Raw genomic sequence first — 23,833 nt, forward strand, 5'->3', positions numbered from 1 at the left:
ACAAATACATACAAACACATTTTTTTTAGGTTTGTTATTTATTCTAACATATCACCGAAGCGGCATCGTATATATACAAAATTATTTTTATTTTTATTATTTATAGAGATATTAAATTTTGTATTATTTATAGAGTTATAATTGTTATACAAAAACTGCAGATGTTAGTGTCATAATGCCAAATACTTTATTTTCATAATTTTGACAGAATATTACAGCTTCAGCAATGTTAGGACAAGAGGCAGTTTTAACTTTAGGTGGCATAACATCTAATGCACAAAAGCCATTGGCACATCTGGCTGACATTGGCATGTGCCAATTGAATCTAAAACTTGTGATGTGTGCTGATGGATTGCCGTATGTCACCATACAGTATGTTTTGGCACCTCCAGTTGTCTTGTGAGTGTGACACATGCACTAAATGTGACATTTAATTAATAATACGTTTGTTGCTTTAAAAAAAAAAAAAAGGTTTATTACTTGCATCCTGGAGTTAATATTTACAACAACCATTAGGCTTCTCCATATGTTAAATATCTGCCTCATGGCCCATTGTATGTACTACATGTTTGAACAATAATACAGATCTGTAAATATGTTTAATTGACACTGAATATTTAGGATTTTGTGTCACAGTTACATTATAGCTGCTCAACTCATCTGTCAGTCACTACTGGAGGTGCCACAACATTTGACGACATGTTGTCAGTTGCACATGAAGCAATCCATCGGAACATTTCACAAGTTTTAGTGGCACATGCCACTATCCACTGGCACATGCCAATGAAAACCGGACGTGCCACTATATGTGCCACTAAGCATAGCAGTATGTGCCAATGGCTTCTGTGCGTAAAATGCCATGCCACTTAATATTAAAGGGTTAGTTCACCCAAAAATGAAAATTAGCCCATAATTTACTCACTCTCAAGCCATCAGATGTATGACTTTCATCTTTTAGCCAAACACAATCAGAGTTAAATAAAAAAATGACACGTCCTGGCTCTTCCAAGTTTATAGATAATGGCTGTACACAAGTCTAGTTCCACCGGAAGAGTGCCCTCTGGAAGCCAGTGATTATAGTTTATAAAGTTATAAATATGGATATTTTTCTTACAAAAACACATCGCTATGCTTCAGGAGACCTTTATTAACCCCCTGGAGCCATATGGATTACTCTTATGATGGATGGATGTGCTTTTTGGGGCTTCAAAATGGTACCATTCACTCCCATTATAAAGCGATTGTGTTTGGCTGGAAGAAGAAAGTCATACACGCATAGGATGGCTTGAGGGTGAGTCAATTATGGGATAATTTTCATTTTTGGGTCAATTAACCCTTCAATACTGCTACTGGTTACTTTATACTTGGAACTTCAGGATTTTATTCTCAAACAAGGCCTGTTTGAGAGTATTCCTTGTTCTATTTCACTTATACTATATCCATTTTTTTTAACGTAGGCTAATGCTAAAAATGTGACTGAAACATTTTTAATTTCACACAAAGTTAATTTTAAACCTTGCGTGCAAAAGCTCTGTGTCCAAAAAAACTGGTGCTACTGGTGAAAAGGCCAAGAACTGCTTAGTGCTTTCATGATAAAGCCACCTATGGGAAATATTGTGTATGTTTGAGTGAATCAGAACTGACCTGGACTCTGTGCTGAATGATAAATAACTGACCCAGATTAAAGTCAATATGGGGAGCATTATTATAAAACATAATGTTCTTTTTCGGGCTATGTGCAAGATGGCATCATAAAAGGATTTGCTTTTCTATATAAGCACGAGTATAAAAGCAAATGTTCTTAATCGTGGCTACAGGGGTCAGCAGTGGGGCGAGCTGTATCAGAGTTAAGAGATGTGATAAAGGAAACCCTGAGGGAAAGAAATTACAATACTAGACTTTGCAGGGACATTGTGCGGGGTGTAATGCCACTGTAATTACTAACATACCTTAGCAGCCAGGTAACACTTTTTCTTTTGTTGCAAAGGTCCCTTCTCGTCTGGAATTAGATGGGAGAGAGGGAGAATGAAGAAAATAATAACACCCTAGATATTCACACTCCGGACTTGTGTAATATTAGACATTTTCTCCATCATTTTTTCAAGTTTTCACCTTTTGAGGGGTCACCTTTTGCCCGTCACGCATTACGTTTTTGACTATTCACTTGCCTGTGAACTAACTGGCCTCAAAGGTAAGGCTAGGCTTTGATGAAGTTCACACAATTGTTGTCCTAAACATTTGAATTACTTTGATAAAACCATGAGACGCCATGCTTTGCTGCAGTGATTTTATCACAGATAAAGGGTGTTTAAAACTTTCCAAGAGCAACAGTGTGGCTGGATAGACACTTTCAGACTAACATCTATTTTGGATATCTATCAGTGCCAAATTTTAAGCTTAGGAGAGCAAACTTACACTTATGACACCAGCATCTTAATGTTAAATATATTACAGAGTTGTAATACAGATGCAGTCTTTTTTCTTTATTATTTCATTAATCAATCAAAAAGTAATGATTAAAATCTTGATGCCAAATCAAGCTCAGTCTTCTTCATGGTTGTTCCATCGTACCATGTCTAAAGAACCACGGTAGTACCATGGTACTTTTAAGCACTTTTTTGTTAGAGAACAACAGATTACTCATATACCTCTGTTTCTCTGTGAATGTGCGTTTCTGTGCTCGCATTGGACTTGTATGTGATTAATGCAATGTAGTTAATTTGTCTCTCATATCTCTGCCCAATCCATCAGACTGCATTTTTTTGTCATCCTATTGGTGCGTTTGTTGACCCCCTCATTGCTCGAACTCACCCTTTCACCTGTATTGAGTCCCCAGTTCCTGCTTTGCCTAGCAACCATGCCAGGTCTCCAGCAGCCCTAATGTACTTGATGATGTTTTAAAGCAAATAGATCATTTATCTGATTAGCATCTTGGTGGAGAACAAGCCATGTGAATGGCCAACTCTGACTCAGAGCTTGGGCAGCACTCCAAAAAACCTGACTCCCGGGAGGGATGCGTACGGAATGTATGTATGTTCGTCCGTCTGTAAAGCACTCAATGTAATGACTCTCACACACTTTTTTTTGTAAGTGCTGTCTCTTGGTTTACATGTTTGTTACCTAATTAACAGAAAATTAACAGAAAAAAAGCCTATTCAAAAAAGACATGGCATGTCAGTTACATGCCATGTATTATTTTGAATAGGCTTTTATGTTTTTACAAATGTTAATTTGAATCATTTATATAAATATTGAATATTTGATATAGTTTAATTTAAACTTTATATCCTATGGTGAAAACCTGTTAAATAAACAGATGTATTTATCTCTATATTATTAGACACTTAAATTCACCAACATTTAGTCAAAAAACAGTTTTATATATTTATTTTGAAATCACTTATTTCAATATATATTGCAATTTTATCTTTGATGCACTAATAATAACATTTTGGTCAATGCGATAAACTGATAATTATTTTCATGTTATGGTCGATATAATTCTAGACTATTTTGTCTAAATCAATAATAATAATAAAAAAATCAATCATTTATAAATGCTAAGTGAATTTAGGTATTACAACATTATGTACAATGACAATTTATATTCATTTTGTGATTTTCTAAAGATTACATTTAACAGTGTTATTAAAGTGTTTTGTAAACTTTTAAGTGGGTGTTTAAATAATTGGCGAAGGTAATCTGAATGTAAAAACAGGAGAAATAAGCATGAACAGTTAAATTTCAAATGTCAGCTTATATATATATATCCAGTATCAATACTGATATTAATAAATCAGATGATAACAGATATATCGTGTATCTTTAGTCCATTGTACCTTGACTAATATACTTAACCATAATTCACAAAGTTAAGGTTGATCAGAATGAATCAAAAATATATTGTCAAATAGGTTTGATGTTGTCAAGGTCGGTTCTGTGAGGTCACCGGCATTGGTGAAGAGTGCTGAGTCGCTTAGTGTCTCTGTGACAGCTGATCGGGGGTTCTGGATCCTGAAATACTCCCCCCTCCCCAGCTGGACATGGTGCAGCCTGTCTTTTGTATTTGACCAGCCAGCCTGAAAGCTGGGGGCCAGTACTGCTCTGAGGGAGAGCCAGTGTGGAGAAAAGGACCGAAGAAAAGGAGAGAAGTAATTACGTCCAGTCATTGAGTTCTGAAGATCCCCCCCCAGGTTCATTACAGGGGCCCTGCACTGGCGACAAAACGTCGGCCATTTGGAGCGAAAGGAGCAGGAATGTTTTGGAGGAATATGACACCTCCAGATCCCAGCTCTGGCAAGAGAAGCAAGATTAAGAAGCCCACACCCCCTGCTTTTGGGTCGCGGCGCAGAGAAGTGTAGAAATGGGCTGATTGCTTGGCTTGCCCATTGTCTGTACTTTTTCATATGTACTGCAAGCCGTTTCACATCACTAGCTTTTCAGGACAGGACCGGACAGGACAGAGGCCCCACACTTTTGCTTTTTGTCCACTCTTATCTTTCTTTTCAAAGGCTCAAAGTAGAATTTTCTGTCTTAGAGTTCCCCCAAAAATGAAAATCATTTACTCACCCTCATGTTTCTCTAAACCCGCATGACTTTCTGATATTTAAAGAAAAAACTTGAAAAAAGTGTTTTTTGTCCATTCAGTATTATTTTGGACCCCATTGACTTTCATTGTATGGAGAAAACATTATTTTTTTATGTTCTGCAGAAGACAAAATGTCATACATGTTTGGAACAACATGAGGGTGAGTAAACTTTCTGCCCAAGTTGTGAATGAATCTAGTGAATGGATACTGGTTCAACCACTGCACCTCATTTCTGCCCTCTCACTCAGTTCGGAGCGGCCCACCTCTGTTCCAGCAGGTTGGTTCCTGTCTCATTGTCTTGGTGGAGCCATGAGGGGATGTAATCTTCAGTAGAAAGGAGAAGTCATTTATTAGTCCCAACCCAGGGGTTCATGCTTCACAAAACGTATTGAGGCTGTGCCGACCAATCAGAACGCAGAATTAGGGGAGTGTTGTGGGGGTGACGTTGCTGCTGCTTTCACCCACCTCTCCCTTCCCATCCGGCCCAAAAGGATTATGGGGGATTGATGTAGTGCGGGTCCAGTGGCCAGATGATGCCAAACCTCCCCACTGAGCTTTTTAGGTGCATGTCTGTAAAGCCTGTCTCAGAAAAGAGCCTTTCAAATGTAACACAACTGTATGTTTCGGTAGAAACCGTGCCCGTGATCTTCAAATATCTGACCGCCGTTTTGAGAGATGCACTATTGTTTTGTAAGTACACTAGTTAAAGAGCCTGCCAACACCCACCCCTTCTCTAGCACACAATCACATCACACTCTGTATAACAGTTTGTGGCACACAAAGATGCACACAATGATACTCGTACACACACACACACACACCCACATTCCCTCCAAACAATCCAGTCGATGCTTTTTCGCTGCTTTGCCAAGTGGCTTTTTACAACTGTTCCACAATGGAGAAGCTAATTACTGTAGATTTGGAGAGCTGGTTAATTGATCGTGCTAGCGTCCTAATTGCATCTCTCTTACCTGGGGCCTCTGAAATGGCAGTGAATGCCTCTCATATGACCTCTGTGTTTTGACACAGTGAGAAAAACACATTGCTGAAACTCTTCAGAGGGATACTTGTGGAGAGAAGGCATGTTTATTTAGGTGTTTTTTTGGGGGGGATCGGCCATTTTTAAACCTCTCATGGTGGTTATACGGCGTATCTGCTGTAATTGTTTTAGCTTTATTAATTGTGCATCCAGTTGGGGGCACTCTCATACTTTGCAAAACTGTTCTCTTGGCATTATCTGATTGGACAAATGTCCCCCTGTTATTTATTCAGTTTTTAAAAGGTCTAAAAAACACCTGGCTTATTAGTAATGCCACCCTCTTACTTTATAGAACTTTGTGAGACTTTGTATTTACCAATCAAACAAGTGACTTGCTGTGTTGTTCAAATTGTAGCGGCTAACTTGCTAAATTGACACTTCATTCCCCTCGTGATGAAGATATTAATTGAGGAGTGTCACATTACGTTGCATGAAGAGGTAATTCAGTCTATCTGAACTCACGCACTTGTTCTGTCACTCACTCACTCTCAATTTAACGCGCACGCACACTGATGATGCGCCGTTGCCCTCGCTGCGAGTGTTAGCTGAAACCCATAGCGTGCTTCAAATTGGGGCATCACTAATCAATGCGAATCATTTAAGTCCATTCTCTCATGTGCCACAAAACCCTGCTTTTTAGCAATCAATTCAAAACAAGTGCCATCGGCCTTTCCAGTCTGCGGTACACGTAGCTATACGAGCGAGTATTCGTAGGGAACGAATGTGCGAACGAGCCTGAGCTCAGCAGGAATGCGCGTATGTGTGTGTGTGTGCGTCGGCGTAAGCGCATGCATGTTTTCTGCCGCTTTTTCTCTTCAGTTAAACGCCCGTCTACATTTGGATGTACTCTTGTGTGTATACAAGAGCTCTGCATCAGATTGAATTAGCCAGTATTGTCCTGCTCACTAAAAGGGGGCTATGCTATTAGCAACCTTTCTAAGGACCACCGCATCCTGCACCAGGCAATCAGATCACTCAAGAGCCTCTTTCCCCTGCCGTGACCTGGGCTCCGGGCCCGTGTCTGGTAAAGACCGCTTCTCTAATGTCCCTCTCCAGCCTCTACTAAGCCCCCACCAGCCAGCGGCGAGCCCCCTGCGTCCTTCACCTCACACAGGGGAAGAAAGACAAGGTCACGCACATGGAGAAATAAAGGAGAAATGATTCCCATTCAATTGAGGTGAAGCATTCCATTTAGCAGCTAGCCCCGGGCTGCCACCGGGAGAGAGCTCTAACTGGCCAGTGCATGCACCATGCACATTGCCCAACTGTGGGTGTACGTTATTTAGAGAGGCTTGCATGGCTCTGACAGGCTATTATACTGTAAATAATGAAGAGATGGGCTTCAGATATGAAGCGATCAGACACAAGCTTGTGGCCATGAGAGAGAAACTGAGAGGGTGTGGAATGGATCCGCTGTTGTATTGTTGTCTCCTTTGCCAGAGTTGGATTGATATAAGACACATTCTTTTTCACTGTCTATTAATAGACTTTGTTTTGTGTCAGTCATGGCCTAAAACCCTTGCAAAAAGTACTTTGATGGTATCAAGGTACAGTAATGGTATCTGACGATAATATCATGGTACTGAATGACTTGCATGTTCATTTATACGTCTATATGGTATTGATGTGGTACAAAGTATATGCCCAAAAATCTATTTCTATGGTACCATATGGGTTAATCTCATGAAAACACGTCCATGTGATATTTCACACCAAAATCCAATATCTATTTAGAAAACAATTTTTTTTAGACGACTACTGTTTTTTTTCTTTTGCATTGTGACATTTTCATAATAATGAAGTATGTTTTGTTTGTCTGGACATTTTTTTGTTCTTGTAATTTCTACTTTTTTCAGTGGTTATTCCCATTATATATTATTTGTTACAGTAATACTTAATAATGTATTTAAGCAAAAAACAAAATCCATATATTAGCATAAAACAAGGCAGTGCATCAAATACTACATGATGGATTCAGTTTTAATAAATAAATGATATCTTGTTTTGCATTTTTGTCGTGTAACATTTTGATTCGGAAAAAAGAATGTGACCGTGCAAAAATGCTGAATGGTCTTAAAATAGGCTGTTTTTTTCTTTCAAAAAAATAATTTAATTTGATCTTTTGTGAAATATTACGTTTCATGAGGTCCCAAAGCCATGGTAATACCGTGGTACTTTTTAAGTGATACGTTCTAATTGGGCTCTAGGAATCAGACTCAATTCAGCTGGTAGAGGAAAAGAGTGAAGGAGGGGTAGATGGGAGGAAAGATTAATCTTGAAGGAGACACACTGCTGCTCGTCTGGATATATAGAAGTTCATTATTAATATTGATAGAGATGGACAGCGAGAGAAAAGGTTGAGAGTTGCTCAGTATTGGCCTCTCTATCTAACACACACACACACCGGGTCAGTAATAACAGCGGGCAGGCTCCATTACTCCCACAGTCGGAGTGTTAAGTGCTGTCCTGGTGTCAGTGGAAGATCAATGGCCAGTACTGTGTCGCAGTCAACGCAGCCCTGCCAAACAGCCCCAGGGTCAGAGGTCACTCAGCCAGACGGTCCAGAGGGCGTGGCGGCCCTTAGGGGGTGGCATCACCACAGCGACCCATCGATACCCAGGCGGGGCAACAGAGTGCTAATGCCCTGCTGATGGAGGAGCTCCCTGCCCCCGAGGACCATTAGAGAGAAACACACAAACCCACGATGCATTTACACCTCACTCTTCTCTTACAGAGACATACATGCCGCTGCACAATAAAAGAGTGACCCGAGCGCATGATCGCTTGCCCTGAGCATGTCACCTCTGCTGTAGTACAAACTCATCAAAGACAGGCGTGCAGTCTATTAATTTGGCTCGTAGACTGTCTGAGTGACAAGTGCATTACAGATACTCACAGATATTGATCAGATGCCCATATTGCCTCTATAGAGGCATTTTGTCAATTATGATGTCTCGCACATTAACACCAACACCTATAAGTAAACACAAAAAGGGGCATCTATTTTAAGTCATTGTAACTCATACTAAAACAAAATCGGCATTGACCACATTGGAATCCGGGATTCAAAATTAAATTAAGAACATTTATTTATGTATATGTGTGTGTGTGTGTATATAATATAATATAATGTGTGTTTGTGTGTGTGTGTGTGTGTGTGTGTGTGTGTACTTTTTTGTTCAAGAGTGTTTAGGTGGGTGAAACATGTAGCTGTTGGTCAATACAGAGACTCCGGTTATTCTCTCCAAGGTCATCATTGCTACTGGAGTTGTAATGGCACTCTAGCCCTCTCCACTCTCAGCCTCCATCTACCTACAATCTAGTGACCCCAACCACTCTACCTCTTCTCACTCTCTCATCTCTTTCATTCCATTTCATATTTCGGGTAGCATTTTATTCCTTTCTGCACTTTCTGGCGATGACCTTGTGCTTAGAACCTTCAAAAGCATTCGGTTTGCTCTCTTCCATTTTACAGGATACAAGCTTTGAACGTCTAACAAGTTATGTACTATATACACTCACTGGCCACTTTATTAGGTACACCTGTTCAACTGCTCGTTTTCGCAAATATCTAATCAGCCAATCACATGGCCGCAGCTCAATGTATTTAGACATGTAGACATGGTCAAGACAATCTGCTGAAGTTCAAGCTGAGCATCAGAATGGGTAAGAAAGATGATTTAAGTAACAATGAACGTCTGGCATGGGTGCCAGACAGGCTGGTCTGAGTGTTTCAGAAACTGCTGATCTACTGGGATTTTCACACACAACCATCTCTAGGGTTTACAGAGAATGGTCCAAAAAGAGAAAATATAGTGAGCGGCAGGTCTGTGGGCGAAAATGCCTTGTTGAAGCCAGATGTCAGAGGAGAATGGCCAGACATGTTCAGCTGATAGAAAGTCAACAGTAACTCAAATAACCACTTTTTACTACCGAGGTCTGCAGAAGATCGTCTCTGAATGCTCAACACATCGAACCTTGAAGCAGATGGGCTACAGCATCAGAAGACACAACGGTGACACTCCTGTCAGCTAAGAACAGGAAACCGAGGCTACGTTTCGCATTGGCTCACCAAAATTTGACAATAGAAGATTGTAAAAACATTGCCTGGTCTGATAAATCTCTATTTCTGCTGCGACTTTCAGATGGTAGTGTCAGAATTTGGCATAAAGAACATAAAAGCATGGATCCATCTTGAATTAGCTGTTCAGGCTGGTGGTGGTGTATTTTCTTGACACATTTTGTGCCACTTACTACCAATTGAGCATTGCTTAAACACCACAGCCTACCTGAGTATTGTTGCGGACCATGTCCATCCCATTATGACAACAGTGTACTCATCTTCTGATACTTCCAGCTGGATAAAGCACCATGTCACAAAGTTCAAATCATCTCAAACATGGTTTCCTGAACATGACAACGAGTTTACACTACTCAAATGGCCTCCACACACAGTCACCAGATCTCGAATCCAATAGAGCTCCTTTGTGATGTGATGGAACGGGACATTAGCATCATGGATGTGCAGCCGAGAAATATTTAGCAACTGTGTGATGCTATCATGTCAGTATGGACCAAAATCTCTGAGAAATGCTTCCAGCACCTTGTTGAATCAATGCCACGAAGAATTAAGGAAGTTCTGAAGGCAAGGGGTCAAACCATGGTACTAACAATACTAGCAGCTGTCATATATACATACCATTTGGGGTTGGTATGATTTTTTTAAAATGTTTTTGAAAGTCTCTTATGCTCACCAATGCATTATTTATTGGTTTAAAACATTACAGAATAGGCCTATTATAATGTTATGCAGTATTGTGTCTTTGGGAGTGATTTTAATGTGAATGGATGCAATACTGGCCCGAGTTATTGTAAGTCCATCTGGTTTGCTTTCATTTGTGTTCTACTTGTTATATGTGCTTGGTGGATAGTAAAAATCCCATGTCTTTTGACCTAGCATTATCTTGTTAACCACTCAGAACCCACCATGGTAATATTGTACAAGCACCACTTACATTAGTCATTTAGAGCCTTTCGGTAACATATGCAGTTGCGCTGTGTGTAATTTTTGCTGTAGTGCACATGAACTTGACACATTGGTGCTCACATTGGTTTGAGTCCAGCCTGCAACCCAATTATGTCCTGTCTCTTCTTCATTTTATCATTCTAAAAAAGGCAACAGCCCAAAAATAACAAAAACACTCTTGTTTCCACTCATCAAAAGCTGTTTTTCCCCATAGATTACCAGCTACCAACAGTGAGCACAAGTCAATTGCAGTTTACTCTGTAACTTTGGTATACATTTCACCATGACAAAATGTCATGGGTATTATCTTGCTTACTCTGCTTTCATTTATTTACCTAGTGAGTTCAATAATGCACAAAACCCACAAACTGACTTTTATAGCGCTGTTTGATTGTGAATATTCCTGCCCTTCAAAAACACTCAACATAAAGCAAGCTTGCTGATTGTCCTCTTCAGGCCTCCGTACTGAGAGCTCATTCTGTCTAGTACACAAACAAATCAATCATCAGATACTCTGTGTGTGAGTGCCTGAATGCTTCTGCAGATGTTTACACAATGCAAAGCAATAGAGTACTTACTGTAATACACATGCGTACACTTCTAAATATCTATAAGAGATACTCAGCTGAGTTTCTGAGCACTTTGCGTCTGTGTATATGATGGGTGACTCTGTATACATCTCCTACACTCTGGCTTCAACTAACTAATTTGATAATATATACAAGCCGGCTATGTATACTGAGCATCCTTGACATCCAAGACACAACAAGATACTGAACTTGGGAACAAGTTCAAATTTATCTTCTGGAGTTGTGGGACAAAGCGGATGGATTTTGGTTTTCATGAAATGCTTTGTTTAGAAGATGAGGTTATTGTGAGACAGTTTTTTTTTTACAGTCACGCAATTCGACTCTTTGTTTTGCCGTTTATTTTGAAGTCTGACAGGATTTTAGGTGGGTTTCCTTTGTGAGGACTTAGTTTGCACAAACAGCCTGTTCCCCATCCGCTCCTACACTACTGTAGTCTCACTTGTTTCACATAATTCATCACAAAGCCTCTGTAACGCCTTAATTCTCTCAGTACGGATACTGTATTATAACATTGCATGCAGATTTTTCTTTAACTTTGGCCATGTGAACAATTCTTTAATGTTTCTTTTTTCTCTGAACATCAATATTTGAGTGAAAAAATGTCATTTCCACCACTGTATTGAATTTAATAGCATTCTGTGATTGAAATGACAGTGGTGTAGGCTAGCATTTTATGCTAGCAAAGGCTAGCATTTTATGTGTTCTAAATGCATACAATTATTTATACTGATTGGAAATGATGCTCAATTAAAATATGTATATTAAGAGATGCATAAAGCTGCTTAAGTGAATATGAAAGATTTAAAAGTTAATTTTACCTTTTATTTTGTCCATCTAATTTGTGTTATTTCAACTTAAACATGCTCTACACTCAGTTACTGGTAACCAAGTTCTCTAACAAGTGGGAAAATTGATAATCTTGGAAATGACCCACAACTGAGGGACAGTCATAATATGTGAAAACATTTATTAAATGGTTTTTTTTTAAAACACACAATACATATTGAAATGCTTTGATTATTTCACTCTTTGTTCATATAATTTTGATAGATTATATAAAAAAACTATTTGCATATTTTTATATTATATATTATAATAAATAAAAGTATGTCTCTTGGACTAGTGTAAAACAATAACATTTCTACAGAAAAGGCATATGAAAGTCACACAATTAAATTATGAAGGTTATTCTGATTTCAAACTCTGAAAAAATGTCTTAAAATAAGCCTGGTTTAATATTTATATCCACTTTATGTAAAAAAAAAATGTAAGTGATTTTTTGTTTAAGTTTTAATTTTAAATGTCTTACATAGTTTCCCAAGTTTGAAGAAACTTTATTTATTAAGCAAAATTTAGAACTAGAAACACCTGGAGTATGAAGAAAAACATGAAATAAAAGTTTCTGTCTTGCTGTACTTCCTCTCAACTGTAGGTGGCAGCAGCTGCAACATTTTAATGAAACCGAAAACAGGAAAATGGATCCCAACATAGTCCAGCCTGAGGAGTGCAGCTTTTTTTCGTCTTTCAGTTTTCTTCCTAAGGTCTAACATCAATGTCTGGTAGGCTTTAGGTCAAGATGGATAATAAAACCTCTCATGAGGTTCAGCATGAGCACGTTTAGTGGCTTCATAGAGATTGTGTGTGTTTTTTAAATTTTTATATGAATGTGAATTACTTATTTTTCTCAGGAACCTGCTTAATCGTGGTGTATTATACAGTTGCCTAATTATTTAGCCAACCCTAAAATTGACTTTTTGCCGTTAATAGTCAGACTGCGGATTTTGTATTGAAGCATGTTGATATTATTTTTGATACCAAATGGAGGGGAAGAGAGGAAGGAATGGAGCGATTGAAGTGAATAGATTACATTAGTCCTTTCACCACTAAAATTAACTGGACCGAATGAAACGCATTGGGCCTGTTAACGTTACAATCATCAGCACATTTTCTGCACACTTGTTGGGTTGAATGTGTGTGTGCTTGTGTTTATTTGTGTGTGTGTATGCCCATACAGCCTTAAATAGAGCACTTTGACTCATGACAGCCTTTAAGACTCCATTTAGAAACAAACCCCGTAGCTTCTTTCTCTCTCTTCCACACACACACACACACACACACACACACATACACACACACACGTAAACCTCCTGCTGCTGTTTTGTTTTTCCTCCCCCTGTAAATTTCGTTGGCAATGTGAGTAAATTATTTTAATTGGAATCTAGTCGGCGTAAGTATTAATCTGGATAATGAATGATGCTATTTATTTAGCAAAAAAACTACCCAGAGCTTTTCTGTCTTATTGATGTCTGTTCCTGCATATTAGTATGTTTTGTAATCGCACATTTATTTGGAAGTTAAAGTGTGGGGACATTTTAGTGTGGAGATTAAATTTAGGTAATGTGAGAAGCAGGTGTTTACGGGGTGGGAGGGAGTTTTTGAACAATCTTTAGAGAGTGTGTAATTAGGTTTTATAATTGAAATGCCAATGCCATTTATCAAACAAATGAGTTATGTTTGTTCCACGTTTTTTCGACAATGACCAAATGAGGAGAAACAAAAATAGCAAAAATAGAAAAAAAATAATGTTCATTCAGCGCTCCGAAAGCGTCTGGCAAAACAAAAGCTTTTTGCAAATCCTACATAAAGAGGGATGGATATTTACAATACCATTATCTGACCATTCTGAAAATGGATTTTGGAAATGATATTGGTATTTTTTTCATCACATTTAGAAGATAATCGTATTATGCATATATATAGACATATCTATATCTTTATATATATATATATATATATATATATATATATATATATATATATATATATCTTTATTTATATATATATATATATATATCTTTTAACATGGATTGGACTGCACTATAATACCATACAATTATGCAAATGCAGTAGAACACCAGCAGTGTACATTAACAAACTATCACACACACGTTTTAAGGGATGACCCTCTGGATAGATGAATAAAAGTAGTGCTATTGTAATTCGAGAGATGGCTTGAGCCAAGATAATCCTGAACAGATGATCATTTTGCAGGCAAATTTGATTGATAGCGGCAAAAAAAGGGAGAATTAGAGGGAGAAAGGTGGTCTGCCTGGGATTTCTAGGAAGATATAAAAGCTGGAAGTCTACAGTACAAACACACACACACACACACACACACACACACACACACACACACACACACACACACACACACACACACACACACACACACACACACACACACACACACACACACACACACACACACACACACACCATGTCATCTCTCTGCTGAGGGGACACTCTCTCTGTCTCCCGACATTTCTTGTTGTCGTACCCCTCTTCTCTCTATCCATCCCCTCTCACCCTCAGTGCCCTTTTAGTTGTTTCATTTTCACTCATCCTCTTGTTTTTCCTCTCTCTCTTTCTCTCTCAAGAGTGTTGGCAGTATAATCCTCAGCTTCAGCCCATGTTGCCACAGAAACATCAATAATATTCCTGCTCAACAACATCTTAGTGCATTAAAGTGGTCATATGGCGTACACCTCTCTCCCTCACCCACTCTCACCCTATGTCGCGCTCATTTTGGCCTCGTTTTCTTTCCCCGTAATGCTTTTCCTGTAATTCCAGGGCAGAAATAGCGTGGTACGTGTGTACTTTGGAACAAAGGACGAGACTGAAGGATTGTTAGTGTGCTCAGACCTTTCCCAGTCCTTCATTATCCGGAGACTCGCACACTCTCGCCTCGGGTTAAAGGATGCAAGGTCAGGGGACGGAGACTTTTGACGCCTCCGTCAGGTCATTTGACACTGGAAGCTAATTGAATTTTATGTAGTACAGCTAATTTTGAAGGGCCTTCAGTGGAGAAAAATGCTTTATATGGCAGAAGAATGTGTAGTTATGACATAGCAGAGACTAATATGATCAATAAGTTATGACAACAAATGTTTTTACATTACTTTAACTCATCAAAATAAGTTAAGCAATTTTTTACTTTTTTATAAGTTATACAAGATTCAACTCATTTAAAAAAAAAGTCAGTTTAATGTAATTTAAGTTGAAATGACTTAAACATCCAAGTTGATTGTACTTAAAAATTTTAATCAGCAACTTCTTTTTCTTTTTTACAGTGAATGTTAACTTTAGGGTATGCTTTTTATATATATATATATATATATATATATATATATATATATTGCACACACTATACTCATTTTACCCAGACACCCTACTACATTTGCTGTATACTAAATCCCACAATGCAGTTTGCCCACATTGAGCTTAAATTCATTCACCTAGTAATATTGTCATCTTATCCTTATCCTTACTGAGTTGATTAAAAAGCTAACAATAAATCAAATTATACTAATTTAAGTTGAAAATGACTACATTTAAATGAAAAACATCAAAATAAATTATTTGTTTACCTGCATATCATATGATTATTAACAGACATCAGAGAGATGTGTACTTGAAAATGTGTTGTTAAATTATTTAAATATTAACTTAAAATCTCACGGGGTACAAATAAATAACTTCTATTTCTTGAATCATTATTTAATTGGACTGTCAAAAGTTTAAACATTTGAGCTACAAATTAAAGATGCAACTTAGTGAGATCATGTGACATCACTGTACTGTTTAAAACATTTGTCTTTTTGTACTACAACATACAGTTTTACATATTATTTATATACTATTTGCATATTATTTATATACTATTTGCATGCTATGTCGGTAAGTATGTTAATATTTGCTTAAAAAACAGCACTCGCTTAGCATTTGCTTAAAAAACAGCATCCGAAATCGCATACTCTCTTAATTAGGTACTTATTTTGATTTGATTTTGAAGTACTTTGTGGCCACTAAAAAAGTATGAGTGTCTGTAGTCTGAACATAATCTGGACGTACTACATTCGCCATATTGTCATTATCATGACATGTGGCTTCCCAGCATCAACTGCGTCGTTTCACTGCCATTCAAAATCCTCTCCAGTGGCCACATGGGATAGTAAAGTGTCCATCATATGCACTCTTCAGTATTTTGCTGGAAATAGTAGGCCATCCGGCTACTTTTTGGCTACTCTTTTATTTTAATTTTTTTCACATAGTGTTTTTCACCTACTATATAGTGGGGAAGTATGCAATTTCAGATGTAGCCTATGTGTGTGTAAGCACCTGTCAGCACAGTGCAACTTTATTTGAGCAGTGTAGTAAATACAGTATCCTCAGGCACACTGGCCTGTTCATCCGTGGCTTTGTCTCTGTGTGGGGTTAAGTGTGTGTGTGTGTGTGTTCCCTCTCACAGTCGATTGCACTATTTGCACCCTGGAATTCAGAATATATTTGTGGATAACGCACATTTGTTGCCCTCAACTACTCAGACTCCAAATCACCATCACACAAACACACTCCCTCCTCCTCAACATTCAGAACCCAGATTGTGTGTGTTTGCATACTATTTTTGTGGAAAACATTCTCACCACTGCATTCACTGATGATCACACACACACACACACACACACACCGTTGGGGGTATGTTCAGGCTGGGGATGTCATCATCACAGCAGCCAAATTATTCTGATTGACCGTCTGATTTCCTGATAGAAGGGCTTCAGTCGTTAACAGTGGCAGGGGTCCCGCAGTCCTAGTTCAACTTTAATCAAATGATTTGATTTTGCCTTTTATTATCTCTCCCGAGTGCTAAAATATCACCGGTGGTGGGCTTTTCAACCACTGATGAGACGTTGGACTCTAGAAAGTACAGATGAGGGACCAGAGCACTTTCTGTTACTGCAGCGTGAACCAACCAAAGTCAGAGCACCGCCTGGGCCTTGATTTTCTATCTTTCATTTTGTGACATTAGCTTCCTAATGCGGTCATTTTGGGCAAAGGCCACACACTTATACAGTTAGATGTCTTCTTACTAACAGATAAAGTGACTTTTTTTGACATTTATTTAAATATGAAAACATTTTTTTTTAAAGAAATTAATACTTTCATTTAGCAAGGGTGCATTAAATGATCAAAAGGGACAGTAACAACAGTTATAATGTTACAAAAGATATCTTTTTTAAATAAATGCTGTTTTTTTTTTTTACTTTCTATTCATCGAAGTACAGAAATGAATAAATTACAATGTGTTATTCATTCTTTAACTTAAACTGAATTGAGCTAGACAATGACACCTTGTTCTGCAGAGCTGCTTTATAGCCTATTGTTTTATACAGCTTTGTTTTGTAGTTTTATAATTGACCATTTTTGCAGCATTGAACTGAATGGAATCAACAACCGACTTGAAATAAATAATGACACTATGGTCTTCTGTAGATAATTTGAATTTGTCTTGAATTTATCTTGATGTAGTTTGCATTTCGGATCATTATTTATTACTGTGAAGCTGTTTTGAGACAATCTGTGTTGTATAAAGCGCTATATAAATAAAGGTGATTTAACTTGACAATATGAATGTTTTTACTGTATTTTTGATCAAATAAATGCAGCCTTGGTGAGAATGAGGCTTCTTTCAAAAACATTCAAAAAATCTTACCGGCCCAAACATTTGAACTGTAGCATATGATACCACAGTTATAGACCAGCATAAAATAAAGCCAAAGGGCAAAACAGTCTTCATAAGCAGTTTTTCAGAAGCAGTTTAGAATCTGTTCATCCAGAAGCAATACGTTTCAGTTATTTAATAGAAGTATCTTAGAAATCAGAGATCAGTAACCACTTGTCATTGGAAACCTGACCCGTCACACCTGGTTAGGTCATGGTGCAACATTCATGAAGTGTTGTATTGAACAATATTCAATTAAAGTCCGTAAAATTGTGAATATGCATTATACACCTCCTCGTTTAGCCTTTAATGTGTTGGGGTTGTAGAAGTGATCTGAAAGGGCTTTGCTTGTGAATATTAATTACGTGACTTAAGGTTGTTCCGTAGACCTAATTGATTTACTGAAAGGCAGACGTTGGTAAGAAGGCGCTCGCCATAGTAGGATTAGTGTTTGTGTGTAAGTTCAGTGTACTGTCAGTGCTGAAGGTTGGCAGCGATTTCTATTTGTTTTAAGGGATTACTTCCACCTTAAATAAAATTTACTCAGTTCGTACAAAGTAAGTTCTTTCTTCTGTGGAAATAAAAAAGGAATGCGTACTGCAGTGTTCAAGCTTCAAAAATGCATTCAAAATGTAAGTTATTATTAACAAAATTTTATTACATTGATGTATAATGTTGCAATCATTCATTCAATTCTATTTTATATTTATATATTATTTTATTTTATATTAATATATGATATTCTGCACTGCCATTTCTGTCTTGTTTTCTGACACTCTTGTCATTTTAGTTGTCGCTTCAGTACAGTTTGATTGACTCAATGACAAGTTAGGGTCAATAAGTTCTCATGAAGGTTAGTCACCGTCTCAATCTACTAGGTCTTTTGACATTTCCTTTGAGCACTAAACCAACTCGGGTTGTAGGTGCCGCCGGCATAGCATAGCAAAACATACAGCAGAATACAAGCACAAAAAGGTTCAATGGACACTCCCACACTTGCAGCAAATACACACTCAGTCATCATCATCATTTTTTTTTTTTTTTTCGTTAGTGTGTAAAGCTGAGCTGCGCACCAAGTGCCAACTCTTTTGCGATCGTCTTCAAATGCCAAACGTCTTCCCTGCATTCCAGTCTTTTTCAGTCCTCTCCATGCAATTTTCAGTTATTTTCTTGTCTGAGTGCAGCTTTCAGTGTGGTTGGTTTTGGACACACACACACACACACACACACACACACACACACACACACACACACACACACACACACACACACACACACACACACACACGTACACAAACACCTTGCCTTAAAGCAAGCACCGGCTGCCCTGTGTTTGGCTGGCCGGATAGGAAGGACTGCAGTGAACTAAACATGCCATGGGTCGTGCAGATGTCACTTCCTATTAACAAGCACAGATTGCAGCCCATGTCAAACAGGTCACGCACCTCCTCCCTGCTTTTGTGTGTGTGTGTCTGTGCACGTGAATGAGCGATAGACATTCTTGACGAGACTCTTAGTGAGCGATAGACACAGCTAAGTACAATCATACTGATCCTCTGTTCAGTCTGGGTTTCATCATGTTCAATGTACCTTTTCCAAGTTTAGGTGTAGTGAATTAGCGGACATATAATGGTAGACTTTGACTGGACAAAGTAACGGAGCTTGGCACCCACATAAGCACACCCACACACACTCGAATGTGGATACTGAGCGTGGCTCTCAAACACACACACCCCCAAAATGTCTGTCTCAAAACTTAGCGTGTTGCCTACCTAGATAGCTTTTAAAGGCATCTAAGGCAAAATTCAGACACAGTAGATTGGCAGCAACATTATTCTGGCTTGTTTCAGACAGAATCTAAGGTAGCCAATCCCAGAATTCATTGCGCCAACCACAGTGAATGTCAACTATTTCATATATTCTAAACAAAATAGTTGAATCTATTTTAAAATGTACAATATTACACAATAATGGTGTGTCCTAGGGATTTCTGTGCTAGATTATAGTGGTGTTAGCTTAGTAAAATGCTAACCTCAAATTCTATAAGAATCAATTGCCAGTGTTCCATGTGCTTCACTTTACTATTGGTGGGGTTGAATAAAATTTCAACCTAGAAAATTGGGAAAATGTGCATCTACCTACATTTTTGCTGAAATCCAAAAATGTACCTTTACATAAAAATCACCGCTACTTCCAGCTGAAATAAACACTAGTGGAAGTAACACCTTTTCTTCCTTTATTCCTTTTCACACAAACTATGATTACAGGAACAGATTATTAATTAATAAAGACGTATTTTTGCCTGTTATGACTTCAAACCACTTTTACAATAGTCCATGATTTTAAACTAATACATTTTGACGTTTGCATCACATAACCAGCTCCATTTGTATAGCTTTTCTAATGTAGTAACCTTTCTCAGTAGCTCACCTGATAAAGCGCTGTACTTGCACTGAAATGAAGCGCTCAGGCTGTGTCACGTGAAAAACAAATCATGATAAAAGAGTTTAAAGACTTGTAGAAACAAGCTAAAATGGTATGCGTGCATTTTTATCTATGTTTGCTTTTGTTACTTACCACCCTGTAAAAAGTGAGGAAACCAGTTGGCTTAAAATTAAGTAAATAGACTTCATGCGTAATTGAAAAAATTAAGTTGTGAACGACAATTTCAATTACGCATGAAGTTTATTTACTTAATTTTAAGGCAATGCCGGGTGTCCTGCACTTTTTTTAAGTTAAGTCAACTGATCACTTTTTACAGTGCACTATTGGTTAGGTTTATGGTTGGGTTTACTGTATTGTGTTATTTTCAAACCTGGGAGAGTATTAACCTTTTCGTGCCATTTACCGGACATTTCATTTTTGAACTACCACAATACGTACTACAACTATCGTAGTGAAACGTTGCCAGATTCGTGTTCATCTGTTTTGGAAAAAACTTAACTCACTTTTAGCTCAACTCTCTGGACATTTCAATTTGAAAGTGTCGTAAAACCCGCAAGAAGCAACATAATATAATTTTTCCGAAACATCACCACATGTACATTTTCCAAAGAGCCTGGGTTGTTAAATTTTGTCTTAAAAGGTTCAATTTCAATGATTCATCATTGGCAATGAGCAATGGCAGCAATGGCAATGAGGCAGCAATACAGAACACTAGGTTTTGAAACAGAGCCTTAGTGTATGTGTATGTGTGTGTGTGTGAGTCGGACTGATTTCCCCTTCAGCAACTCTGTTTTTGAAAAACAGATCTCAGATAGCAATAGCAGGGGAAAGCTTTGAATTAGTCATGACTGTGGACTTTTAGAGTGCTACCGTTTTAGGATTGCATGTGTGTGTGTGAGTGGCCTGCACAGTAATCCTCTCCTCTCTGCCCCCTCTCTCTTTCCCTCCACCTTGTTCTGTATCATCGTAGCTTGCTTGCTGAATAATTGCAGTGAGGGGACTTTTCAATGCATTCGTGATTGGCTCTCTGGGCGCAGTACACAGTATAGGCTAGGGTGAGTTTGTTCTCTGCTCTTCCTCCCTAAGCCCATTTCTACTCCTCTATTGCAGTCCAGCCTGACTCTTGACTCTCAGACATTAACACATGAATACTTGACTATTACTAACTTCTTTATGCTTTTTTTTAATGCTTTGTAGCCTTGTAGTCTAAATTTCTGATGGTCTCTACCAATACATGGATTCAAATGGCGAACCGCAACCAATTGCGCTACTTTTGTGCATGGTTTTTGATTGTATAAAACCTTGCATCTTGCTCATGAACCATCCACAATCCATCTTAAACTAGAATAGCGCTGCACCACAAGTTTTTAGATTATGTCATTATTTTCAGCATAAACATGCCTCTTTCTATGCAAATGAGGTGTATAGAATACACCATATTGACAAAAGTCAGAAGTGTTTGCCTGATTCAGTTAGTATTGAGCTATTATCGACCATGTGGTGAACTGAATTTTACTTAAAAGGAATGATTGTGTTCATTTTATATCCTTTGAAGAATTTGTGAAATTTGAGCGAAGCACAATTGTCACAGAAATCATTTTCAAACCAAGCAGCTTTCTGTTGGTCTGCGCGGGGGAAGAGCGCTCAACACTTTTCCCCAAAAATGTTTTACTTGCTCTGGCTGCCAAAATTTTCACTGAAAAATTTTGTGGAAAATTCTACACTGTAAAAACTAATCCTGTATAAAAACGGTAAACTACTGGCAGCTGTGGTTCATCATACCGTAATTTTTTTTTTTTTTTTTTTACAGGTTATTTTTTATAGTCTATGCTAACGAGCTCACAGGCATGCTATCATATTTTACTCGGTTACTTTTCCATGATTAAAACACGCTATCCTGTCATCTAATTAGACTTCACTGGATCTTTATACTGTATGTTAATATTTAGACGTACTTGGTAACTTCCAGATCAAATCAAAGATGTAGTTGCAAATAACAGCAGCAGATAATGGACGATTTGAATCTCACGTTAAAATTTTAACCACACAAGAAAAAAAGAAAAAAAATTTTCACACTATTCTTTCACACTATATGAAAGTTGGATAAAAGTTTCTTACCCGTTTGAATGTGATGTGATGACAGTCTGTACAATGGGCTCATGTTCTTGTGGTTTCTTGTGGATTAAAACACAGTTGTTTCATCCGATTGAACGATAATAGGCAGAGCTGCAAAATGACCTCATGGCCAACAGCATTTTGCTGTTAAATTTCCATGTAAATTTCCAGGAATTTTTTACAGTCTAGGCCTAGTTATTGTTTTCTGTGTTTTGACCTATGTAACCTTGATAAATAAGGTTATGACACCAAAAAACTATTAGTCTAACTTATATAAATTGTTTATAAGTACATATATACTGTAAACATTATTAAAGACAAGTAAATATGCAGTAAACAAATAAGAACAAATAATACAATTATGAGCAATAGCACAAATAAATACAACAGGTAAATTAAATAAACGGTGCTTTCCAGGGTGTTCAGGATAGTCTAACCATAATTTTCAGGAATAGAAATTGAATAAAGTAATCAAATTTAAAATGGTACTGCTTGGTCTTCAGTATATAAATTGAATATAGATTAATCAAGCTATTTGATTATTATTTTTTTTTTTTGTCTTGTTTGATTAACATTAAAAACACTGGCAGCAGTTGGCATATTAGGCTGCTGTCACTATAAGAACTAATGCACGGATCCAGTATACTGTTTTTACATTCCACTTCACTACTTTTCCATTGTTTGGAGAGGATGTCAATGAGGACGCAATTCAGTATTTTCCCCGGGCCAACGGGCAGTCCTTATTGCCGAGCCCTGGGGTGTATTTCTCCTTCATTATCAATTACCATTTTGCTTACATATAAAATAAATCTCTCTGTGCCAATGCTGTAAATTATACAGGGCAGTGTTTCACATGGATTCAAACCGGTACTTGTGGCCTATACTTTCCAATGTATAACTGAATATGGATCCTGTCCTCCACCAGCATATTATGCAGAGTGTTGTGACATAAACAGTAGTGGGCCTACTGTTAATCAAGTGGGAGGAATCAGTAACATTTTTCAATTGTACCAGATCCTACACATCATCAAAACCCTGACAAACACACACTTACGCAGTCTCATCCACCCTCATCCACTCACCAGCAAACACAACTCACACACTTCAGCCTCCCACAGAATCCACTATGCAAATATGTCCTCCAGCAAAAAAACAGCCGTATAATTTTATGTTGTGTGGCCCATTGTCACCTTCAACAGCAGTGAGACAGTATAGTGATATGGCATGTTGATGATAAGAGGGTATAAAATCAGGGGTGCCCAATCCTGTTCCCGGAGATCTACCTACCTGCAGAGTTCAGATCCAACCCTGATCAAACACACCTGTCTGTGTTAAGGCTGGTTCACACGGGACGATTTTAAAATTGTCGGCCGATTTTCCAAACCTGAGAGACCCCACACAAGGGGATAAAAAATCACGGGTCTAACAGTTTTGGTCGTACAGTGTGTGGTGCGCAGCCACACGGAAAAA

The 23,833-nt window shown here is 38.0% G+C and overlaps 1 protein-coding gene across 1 annotated transcript in view; it reads left to right on the plus strand.

The window, feature by feature from the left end:
• Positions 1 to 23,833, plus strand: part of camkmt (calmodulin-lysine N-methyltransferase) — a 99,874-nt gene that overhangs the window by 5,710 nt on the left and 70,331 nt on the right. The gene's annotated exons all lie outside the window — the stretch shown is intronic.

This window comes from Leuciscus leuciscus (assembly GCF_965113295.1).
Source record: "Leuciscus leuciscus genome assembly, chromosome: 22".
Lineage (NCBI taxonomy): Eukaryota > Metazoa > Chordata > Actinopteri > Cypriniformes > Leuciscidae > Leuciscus > Leuciscus leuciscus.